Consider the following 10,807-nt stretch of genomic DNA (forward strand, 5'->3'; position numbering starts at 1 on the left):
TCTCTTTAAGTGTGTAACTTTCTCACTGCTCACCTTAATTGCGTTTTGCCTCTTTGTGCTTTTCCAGTAGTAAGCATTTTTGTTTATTTGCTATTTCATTCTATTTTTAAGTCTTGACTTAGTCTCTGCTTTACCCCTGATAAATAGGGAGGGAATGCTGAGAGCTCAGACTTGGGGCTTGCAAGTTCCTGTCGCCTGGGTGACCCAGACAGGACTGCAGCTGAATGATCATGCTTTTTAATAGCCTGCCTGAAAATTTCTTCTTTTGCCTTTGAGAAGTTCTCAGAACATAATACTACTCCATCCAGTACTCTGAGGCTCCTCCAAATCCTGGGGTGGTAGGAATTTAGTTCCCAGGCCATGTAGATTTAAGTGAACACTGGTCGCCAGGTGACACTGGGTTCAGGTATTGGCAAGGGATTATGCCCTTAGTTCGAGCAGCAGTTCAATGAGTTTACCTTTCCTTTTCCTTTCTGTCTGCTTTATTTAAGTAAACCTGCCTTTATCTACCTTGACTCAGCTCACTCCTTCCTCTCTTGGAGTAAATTCAAATAAAACTTTTACTCTGCTTCACTACTGTGTCTCTGCCCTCCAATTCTTTGTTGTGCAGGGACAAGAACCGAGGAAAATAAACTTAATCCCCCTAACATAACAAGTACATTTTACACCATGACTTAGTACCTACATACATAAAGTGTTAATGAAAAAACCAAGTTTAATGAAACATTCCTTACCTTACTGCAAACCATACCCTGATTTCAGTTTGAAAATGACAATTGAGACTCACTAAATTGGTAACACAACCTACTAATGGACCATAACTCACATTTTTTTCATGGATGTGTTTTAATTGAAACATAGTTGATATAGTATATTGGTTTTAACTGTACAACATAGTGATTTGACAATTATATACATTACTAAATGCTTTCCTCAAAAAGTGTAGTTGCTGTCAACATACGAAGATATTACAATATTATGAGCTATTTTCTGCTGTACTTTCATCTCCATGACTAATTTATTTTATAATTGGATGTTTGTACCTCTTTCTCCCCTCAGCTACTTCACCCTTCTCCCCACCCCCTCCCTTATGGCAACCACCAGTCTGTTCTCTTTATTTATGACAACTCACATTTTTAACACAAACTCATTTTACAGATGAACAACTTGAAACAAAAGGAAAACCCCGAGTTACCATCAGCATTAAAACCAGAACTAGAACTCTCAACTTTTCCTACCTGGAGCTAGATTCAACTAACAACAAAAACTTTTATTGGAATGGGAGAATTTTTAAACATATGCTATTTTGATGCATAAACATCTTGTCTGTTTTTGTGTAGGATTTCTGCCATTCTCAATTATTTAGTAACAAAGGTTGAAACCTAGAAAATAGAGACATTTTGCTAAACTGATAACTCAGAGTTCATTTGCTTTCATGTTTGTCTTGCTTGTTTTTTTGTTTTTGTTTTGATTTTTCTATATTCAGAAGCCATATTGCTGCTCCCTGCTGGGTAGGGGTGGTAGGGCGAGGAGGGAGATGAATGGGATTTCCTCACTCTCCCTCCCTTCCTTCCTTCCATGAGCAAACTGATATTAAACATCTATTATATACCAGGTCTTGTGATATTTTCTGGAGATGGAATAGAAAAAATTTCTGAAGAAACATGCTCTGGTAAGGTAATCAACTTCTAATCAGTCCATCACAGTGCTACATAAAGGTTAAGGCAGTGTGAGAAGGAAATTTAACCCTGCTCCTAGCCAGAGACTGATGCACTGAGGTGGAAAGATGTGATAAGAGATGCTTCTCTGAGGAGGGGATGCAGAGCTGACTCTAACCATGTGAAGTGGGGAAGGAAGTCTCAGGCAGAGACCCTGCCCACCCCTGTGATGGTCTTGCTGATTCAGTACATTCATTAGCTCATAGGATTTAGGGAAATCTGCGAAGTAGTCACTGATTTTGAACTGTCCCTGCTTTATAAGAATATGCATTAAATATGCAAATAGTGTCACCACTTGGGGATGCTAAAAAACAACATCTCCTCACCAATAGCCTTGCTTAGAAGGCACAGTAGGGCTAGAGGGCAACCTCCCTCCATCCCCTCCTCCCCACATCCCCTGGAAAGATTGGAGGGATAGGGCCAATTGTTTGGATAAGACCCTGGTTCTAGAGCTCAGCATTTGGCCTCAGGGGAGAGAGAAACAAAACAAAACAAAACAGAAAAGTCAGGAAGAAAGCTTAAAGCTAAACCAAGATTCTTCAAATATCAAGCTTGTCTCTTGCAACAGATCTTGTAATAAGGACTCTAAAAACAGAAATAAACAAAAATTATGTCTCAAGATCTAATTTGAAATAATGCCATTTAATATGTTCTTGGTGATCTTTATGCTGAAAATAATTACTTCTCAGTCTAAAACTGAGCTGTCTTTAGAAGAGTCAAATAAAAAATTCTGACAATTTGGAAGCTTTATCCACATTCTATCTTCCGCAAGGATCAGCTAGTTCATTAAGGTCATGCTCTTTTGTTTGGCTGACCACTATCATCTACTAAAAATATCTGAGGTCTTTCTAGTTTACTTCAACCATTACTTAGAGATAACAGACTACATGGAAATTCACAAGAAAGTTGTCTAATTCTGAAGCCTCTTAATACAAAATGGTACTTCTCAAGACTTTGAACAAATGGCTTTTACACAATGCTTCTGTGCGTAAACTTGCAATATTTCCAGAATCTCTTGCCTGAGCCTTAGTCTATCTCCACATCAATAAGTGATTACAAGGGGGGTGGGGAATGAGTGTGCACCTGGAGCAGAGAGGTTTTTCTTGGGAGCCTTTGCAGCCAGATTGCAAGACACGAGTGAGCAGAAGTGGACGACTGCTCCTGGGGCAATAAATGGGTTTCTCCCACTTAATTTTTCCCTTTAACTGATTTTGACTTCAAAAGTTTATTTGCCCCAGGCTAGGAACACATTTTTCCCACAGAGTTACACCTGGAGGTAGTCAGCAGGACCTCTGAACCCGAAATATGTCTTCATGGGTGCAAGCTTGGGCAGGCTGCCCCTAGAGATGGTGCTGAGATATGCAGAAACCCCCTTGTGGATGATAGGAGGCACCAGTAGCTGCTGCAGGGAGGGAGGGGACCACACTGTGGTTGCGACTTCACCCAGGAACACCCCTTTCTTAGGGTTTCCACTCGGGGAGCCCCTAGTAGGGAATTAGACTAGAGTAAAGCACCTCCTAGATGGGTGGGCTCTTCCCCAGAATTGGGGAAGGTTGGAGACACTGGAAGCTGTGGAATTAGCCTTCCGTGATGTAGAAAACTGCTTAGAGGCCCTTAGTGGCCGTGTGGCGGCCAGGATTGTGGGATATTTGTTTCTTGAAATACCGTAAAGAGTTACTGAGGAGAAAGACACACTTTGGTGTCACTTGGAGGAGCTGGGCGACCTATGGGATGCCCTTATGAAAGAGAGACAACTATTGAGAAGTGAGGTCACACTCCTGAAAGATATGTTATCGGTGAGGGAGGAGGCAGCAGGAGAATCAGCTTTGCAGGAGGTTGTGGGGGAGGAGGAGGGAAGAGCAACGCCTTCAGCACTGGAGATTGTAGAGGAGATAGTGGGAGGATGTGAGGGTGGGGCCAAGGGTTGCAACTGTGGCCAAGTCCACCACCCAGGGCACCAACCCCTCCCCTATTAAAGGCACTCCTGGTTGTAATTAAGAAAGTAAAAACACAACAACCATGGGCTCCTGGGGGGGAGGAGCCAGCCCCTCCCCAGGTTGTGGAGCACTCCATGCCCCGCCCCTATACCAAGGATGAGCTGCTGGATCTGAGCATCCAGTTTTGGCAGAAGCCATCAAAACCTCTGTTTACAATGCTATTGTATCTTTGGGATATCGGGGTGGAAAACATTGCTATGTTGGGTTCTGAAATGGGTAGACTGGTTTCCCTGATGACTCACCCCATCCCCCAGTAGCAATTGCAAGGTGCCCATCATGCCTCAGGGAATCATGCACTTCTAGATTGGCTGACAACTGCCATCAGGGCAATTTGACCTAATCAGGGTGATTTACAAAACTTACCTGCTAGCTGGAAAAAAAAGTATGCAGAGCTCCAGCAGGTATTACAGGAGTTGGGCATGAAAAATATCATCTATAATATGGACCCCTAGGAGCCTGATGAGATGTTCACTGTGGGAATGAGAAATCTCGTACTCCACACAGTTCCCCCATCTCTCTTTGGGTACCTAGCGACTATTCTTGCCCTCCACATAGGGCAACCCTAAGTGAGTCTACTCGTACTTCAGCAGATGTGGGGGAGGTTGAAACAATAAGAGCACAGAAGGAAGTACAGGCTATGACTGAAAGGAGAGGTGCAAAGGGCCCCATGAAGGTCTTGAGGACCCAGATGTGGGTTGATTTGATAAAGGCTGGGGTAGTGAAAGAAAACCTTGATGGGCAGCCCAATAGGATCTTGTTAGAACAGTGGCACCAATTAAAGCCAAAGCAGCAGTGCTAGCCACTGAGGTCTAGGACATGGAAGCCAGAGGCAAAGCCCCATGTCTGGTCTATGTCCCTGCAGGACTTCCTAGTGGACAGTATTCTGACTCCACCTGGGTCCTCACCCGCACACGATGACAATTGGGTGTTGCAATTTGACTGAGGGGAGGGTCAAGGTTCCCCACCTTGGGGGACATGGTGGGGACCAGAGGTCACATGCAGAATTAGCAATTCAGTTCCCTGTGAATGGTCATGTCCTGGCACTGGTGGACACAGGACCTGAATGTTCTCTGACTTAGGGCAACCCTGAACATTTTTCTGGGACCCCTGCTATGATAGACGGCTATGGGAGTAAGGCAATTAGAGTGAAGAAAGCCCAAATCCCACTGGGGATAGGGTGTTTACCCCCAAAGGAGTATACCGTGTACATTTCTCCCATCCTTGAATGTATTTTTGGGGTGGATATCATGCAGAGCCTGTGGTTACAGATCACTGCAGGTGAGTTCAGACTGAGGGTATGTGTGGTAAAGGCAATTCTGAGAGGACATGCTCAGCACCCGCCTGTAGCTCTTCTTGTACCTCGGCAGGTGACAAATACTAAGCAGTATAAATTGCCTAGAGGGGCACAAGGAAATTGAAGAAGCTCTACAGGAGTTAGACAAAGTGGACATAATAAAGCCCACTCATAGTCCTTTTAATTCCCCAGTGTGGCCAGTGAAAAAGCCAGACAGCTTCTGGCGTATGACCATGGATTACAGAGAATTGAATAAAGCCACACCCAGCTGCTGTCCCCTCTATAGCAGCCCTTACGGACACCCTCAGTCATGAACTAGGGACGTATCATTATGTTGTGGAACTTTCTAATGCTTTCTTCTCTATTGACATAGCACAGGAAAGTCAGGAAGTTTGCCTTTGCATTGGAAGGCTGGCAGTGGACATTCCACAGTCTCACCATTTGTCAGACTTATAGCCCAGGACTTGGCTACATGGAAGAGACCACAAACAGTGCAGCTTATCACTACATTGATGATTCTCTCACGTTTGATTCTCTTTCAGATTTAGAAGGGGAAGTTCCTAGACTGCTGCAACATTTACAGGAGAAAGGATGGGCTGTGAACACCATCAAGGTTCAGGGACCTGGTTTGTCAGTAAAGTTCCTGGGAGTTGTCTGGTCAGATAAAACTAAAGTTATCCCAGAAGCACTTATAGACAAGGTCCAGGCTCTCCCTACCCCTACCACTGTGGCAATTTTACAAGAGATTTTGGGTCTTTTAGTCTACTGGAGAGTGTTTATCCTGTACTTGGCACAAATTCTGAAGCCCTTTTACTGGTTGGTATGAAAGGGCATTGGGTGGACTGGAATGAGACATGTGCAGCTGCTTTTACTGCTGCTAAGTGAGCAGTCAGGGCTGTAAAGGCCTTGAGTGTGATGGACCCATCAAAGCCCTGTGAGCTGGATGTTCATGTAACTGAAGATGGTGTTCATGTAGCTGAAAATTGTTATGGATGGCCTTTGGCAGTGGCTTGAATGGACCCACCAACCTCTTGGATTCTGGTCACAACTATGCAGAGGAGCAGAGGCCTGGTACCCTTTGATAGAGAAGCAACTGGTTGCTGTGTACTACGTCTTACTGGCAATGGAGCCCATCACCAGAACAGCTCTAACCAAGGTAATAACCACCTATCCCATTGCAGGGTGGGTGCGAAACTGGACCCAAAGGCCACAGAGTGGCATCGAAAAGATGCCTAAATGGGCCAAATGGGGAGAAGATTTACAGCAGCATAGTGTTCTCTTCACTAGCACTTATGTGGAGAACTCCAACACTTATTGGAACCAGTAACATACCAGTGGAAAGCAGGAAAAACTTGCTTTTGAGCCATTGGTAGCTGAGAGTTCTTATCAGGGGGGAAAAGCCTCTATACCTAAAGATGCTTGATATACAGACAGCTCCAGTTGTTGGCAGCCCCTGAAGTGGAGGGATATGGCTTTCCATCCTAAGACTGAGACAATATGGATGGAGGATGGAGAGTGCAAGATAATTCAATGGGCTGAGTTGTGGGCAGTATGGCTTGTGATTATCCAGGAGCCCTCCCCCATAGTTGCCTGCACTGACAACGGACCGTCTATCAGAGCTTGATCCTGTGGCTACCAACATGGTACTGTGCCAACTAGATGATTGGTCACCGGCCTCTTTGGGGCTAAAGTTGTGGCAAGACCTATGGACCTTTGGTCAGACTAAGACAGTTACCGTATATCATGTGACTGGCCATTTGCCTTTGGCATTCCCTGGGAATGATGAAGCAGACACATTGGCCCAGGTGCATTGGCTAGAAGGAAGGCCCGCCTCTGATGTAGCCCAATGGTTACACTAGCATTTATTACAGGTGGGGCAAAATACACTGTGGGCTGTAGCCTGTTGGTGGGGATTGCTGTTGACCTTTGAAGAAGTCAGCAGAGCCCAGAAGGAGTACTTTGTGTACTCTAAGGAGGACTTACATTGAGTCCCATGGCAACATGGGACAATAGTAAAGAGGCTGATACACCTCATCAGGTGGTAAATGGACTATACTGGGCCTTTGTCCATATCAGAAAGGTATCAGTATGCCATGACTTGTGTGGATACAGCTACTGGACTGTTAGTTGCTTTTCATGCATGTCATGCAGATCAGCAAAATGGGCCTAGAGCATCTCTTTGCAGCCTATGGCAGGCCACAGGTGATTGAGAGCGATCAAGGCACCCACTTTACTGGACATGTGTTAAAAGAATGGATGCAGCAATTAGGGATAAAGTGGAAGTTTCATGTAGCATATAACCCTATTGAGGCAGGAATGATAGAGAGGTACAATGGTTTGTTGAAATCTGGTCTGAAGTCAGACACCAATAGTCTATGGGGCTGGTCAGTTTGCTTATGAACGGTGCTACAGCATTTGAATGAGAAGCTCCCAAAAGAAGTCTTGAGCCCTGTGGACATGCTCACACACCTTGCTGCCTCTCCTATACAACTGTATGTGCAAACCAGAGGAGTTATTAAAGCCAGCATGTGGCCAGCAGAGCAACATCTTGCTACCAGCTCCAAATGGATTAAACCCTGAGGACTCTGTTGAGTGGACTTGGCCCTGGACATTTTGACACATGGACCAGTGATGGCTGACTCTTCTGGAACCCTGGGGAAAAGGCCTGGAAGCTGGCTTTCTGTGTGCTCCAAAGATCACAGCAGTCTACCCAAAACATCCAGGAGGTAAGAGTATCTTATGGGGAAATTTTGTTTTTTCTTTATGGCCAGTGCATGTACCTCCCATAGCCCTATATATTGACCCATCTATAACTCCCACAGGGTGGGACTGGGGGGTGATGGTCTGGTATACTAGACCAGTACGAGATCCCATTCCTGCCACTGTCCTATCATAGGACCACTCTCGTGCATGTCCAGTTTGCCAACACCAGCTGTTGAAGAGGCTGTCATTTCCCCATTGTATATCCATGGCTCCTTTATCGTATATTAATTGACCATATATGTTTGGGTTAATATCTGGACTCTCTATTCCTTTCCACTGGTCTATGGGTCTGTTCTTGTGCCAGTACCAAATTGTCTTTTTACAGTGGCTTTGTAGTAGAGCTTGAAGTTGGGGAGCGAGATCCCCCCAACTTTATTCTTCCTTCTCAGGATTGCTTTGGCTATTCGGGTCTTTGGTGGTTCCATATGAATTTTAGAACTATTTGTTACAGGTCGTTGAAGAATGCTGTATTTTGATAGGGATTGCACTGAATCTGTAGATTGCTTTAGGCAGGATGGCCATTTTTACAATATTAATTCTTCCTAGCCAAGAGCATGGGATGAATTTCCATTTGTTAGTGTCCTCTTTAATTTCTCTTAGGAGTGTCTTGTAGTTTTCAGGGTATAGTTCTTTCACTTCCTTGGTTAGGTTTATTCCTAGGTATTTTATTCTTTTTGATGCTTTTGTGAATGGAATTGTTTTTCTGATTTCTCCTTCTGTTAGCTCATCTTCAGTGTATAGGAAAGCAACAGATATCCATGTATTAATTTTGTATCCTGCAACTTTGCTGAATTCGGATATTAGTTCTAGTAGTTTTAGAGTGGAGTCTTTAGGGTTTTTTATGTACAATATCATGTCATCTGCAAATAGTGACAGTTTGACTTCTTCTTTACCAATCTAGATGCCTTGCATTTCTTTGTGTTGTCTGATGGCCGTGGCTAGGACCTCCAGTACTATGTTGAATAACAGTGAGGAGAGTGGGCATCTCTGTCTTGTTCCCTATCTTAGGTAAAAATCTTTCAGCTTTTTGCTGTTAAGTATGATGTTGGCTTTGGGTTTGTCATACATGGCCTTTATTATGTTGAGGTACTTGCCCTCTACACACATTTTGTTGAGTTTTTATCATGAATGGATGTTGAATTTTGTCAATGCTTTCTCAGTGTCTATGGAGATGATCATGTGGTTTTTGTCCTTTTTTTTGATGTGGTGGATGATGTTGATGGATTTTCAAATGTTGTACCATCCTTGCATCCCTGAGATGAATCCCACTTGGTCATGGTGTATGATCCTCTTGATGTATTTTTGAATTCAGTTTGCTAATATTTTGTTGAGTATTTTTGCATCTTTGTTCATCAGGAATATTGTGTTATAGGTTATTGATCAAATCATTGAACTTCTCTTTGCATCAGTTTTCTTATCTGTTAAATAACAGTAACTATTTCATAGTATTATCAGTAAGAACCAATGAGATAATATGTTTGAAGTGCAAGATGCATGACATACAGTAACCACTCACCAAATGCTATCTTAAACTATTTTTTAAAGGGCAATGACCTAAACAAAGTTGGGTCTTTCACTGTGATGCAAGTACTTCTTGTCCTCCTCCATCTGCCTACAAATTATTTCCTTTTTTCACCCTCTGAATTAATGGGATGTCTTAGATGATGCTGAAAAATACCTGAAACAAAAGCATAGGGACTGTGTAGACTGGGTCCAAAGGGGCGTGTGCCAATCTTTTTACTCTGAGTGAGGGTTACAGCTAGCCATAGCATAGAGGGCATTTGGGCTTCTGGAACAAAGAGGCAGAAGATGAAAAGAAAAAATACAGCCCTGTTTTCAGGAAACTCATCCTCCAACAGGGAGCCCGGAGTCAAGCTTGGAAAAGAAAGAGGCCTACCAAAAACAGTTTTGGGTGGGTATAAATATTGACTTTGTAAGTGCTAAGAGGGAAGTTCTTCATTTAACAGAGTTTGACACATAAATTCATTGTGGGTGACTGATCAAGGAAGACTGATTCTGTCACCCTCACTGAAGAACGTATTCTTTTTATCTCTCCAATCTATGCCCCTCCACCACAGCTGCCATAGTAAATGCCCTAAAGCACTACTTTAGTCATGTCACTCCTCAGCTAAACATCTGTGGCACATATGGAGTTAAACACAGACTTAGCCTGTCCAGTGTAAATCCAACTTATTGCCTGTCGCTCCCTGATGAGGCCAGATTGCTATACTCTTTGTTCCCTGAACTCATCCTGAGCTTTGCTCCTCTATACCTTTCTTTGTTCTTTATCTGGAATGTCCTCTTGCTCCCTCCCATGTCAAATGCTGCTTCTCCCTTGGACGCTTCCCCCGGTCCTCTCATAATTCCCTTAGCACTCCCTCATCTGAAACTTGGGGCTGTTCTAATTTGCTGCCTGGGGTTAGGGTTCTTTGTAAATTTGATTTTCTACTAGTTATCAAATTGGTAACTCTTTAAGGGTAGGTACAATATCTTACTTGGAGTGGTACCCTCTGCCAGAACTTAATAGGTATTCAAGAAATGATTATTGAATAGAATTAGAGCTGAATAACCTTCCTTCCCTCTTAAGACTTTATTCACATTTATTCTCCTAACAATGCCTCTCCAACTGAAACAGAATTGATTCTTTCTATTTTACTGAGCAGGAAACTGAGCCTGGAGAATACAAATAATTGATAAAGATTGGGTTCTGGATGGAAGAGTGAGAGAGATCCATATGGAAACTTCCAGACAAAGCAAATCCAGTGATGACTCTGCTTGTCCTTTTTCTGTCTGTGTAGTCTCTCTTGTCTCAAGGCTGTGGTGACAGCCTGGAATGGATTAAACCCTGAATGGCAACTGCAGGTCTCTAGGCCTGGAATAAAATAAGTCTTATTAACTCTTTCAAAGAGAATTTTAAATGAAAAGAAAGAGGAAAAGGAAATTTAGCTCCCAGAGAAATTTACTGCAGTGTAAAATCATATACAGCTTTAAAATTCAATGCTTTTCTTCTCTGAGGATACCCAGGGCAGTTTGTC

This window comes from Manis javanica, chromosome 4 (genome assembly GCF_040802235.1).
Source record: "Manis javanica isolate MJ-LG chromosome 4, MJ_LKY, whole genome shotgun sequence".
Classification (NCBI taxonomy): domain Eukaryota; kingdom Metazoa; phylum Chordata; class Mammalia; order Pholidota; family Manidae; genus Manis; species Manis javanica.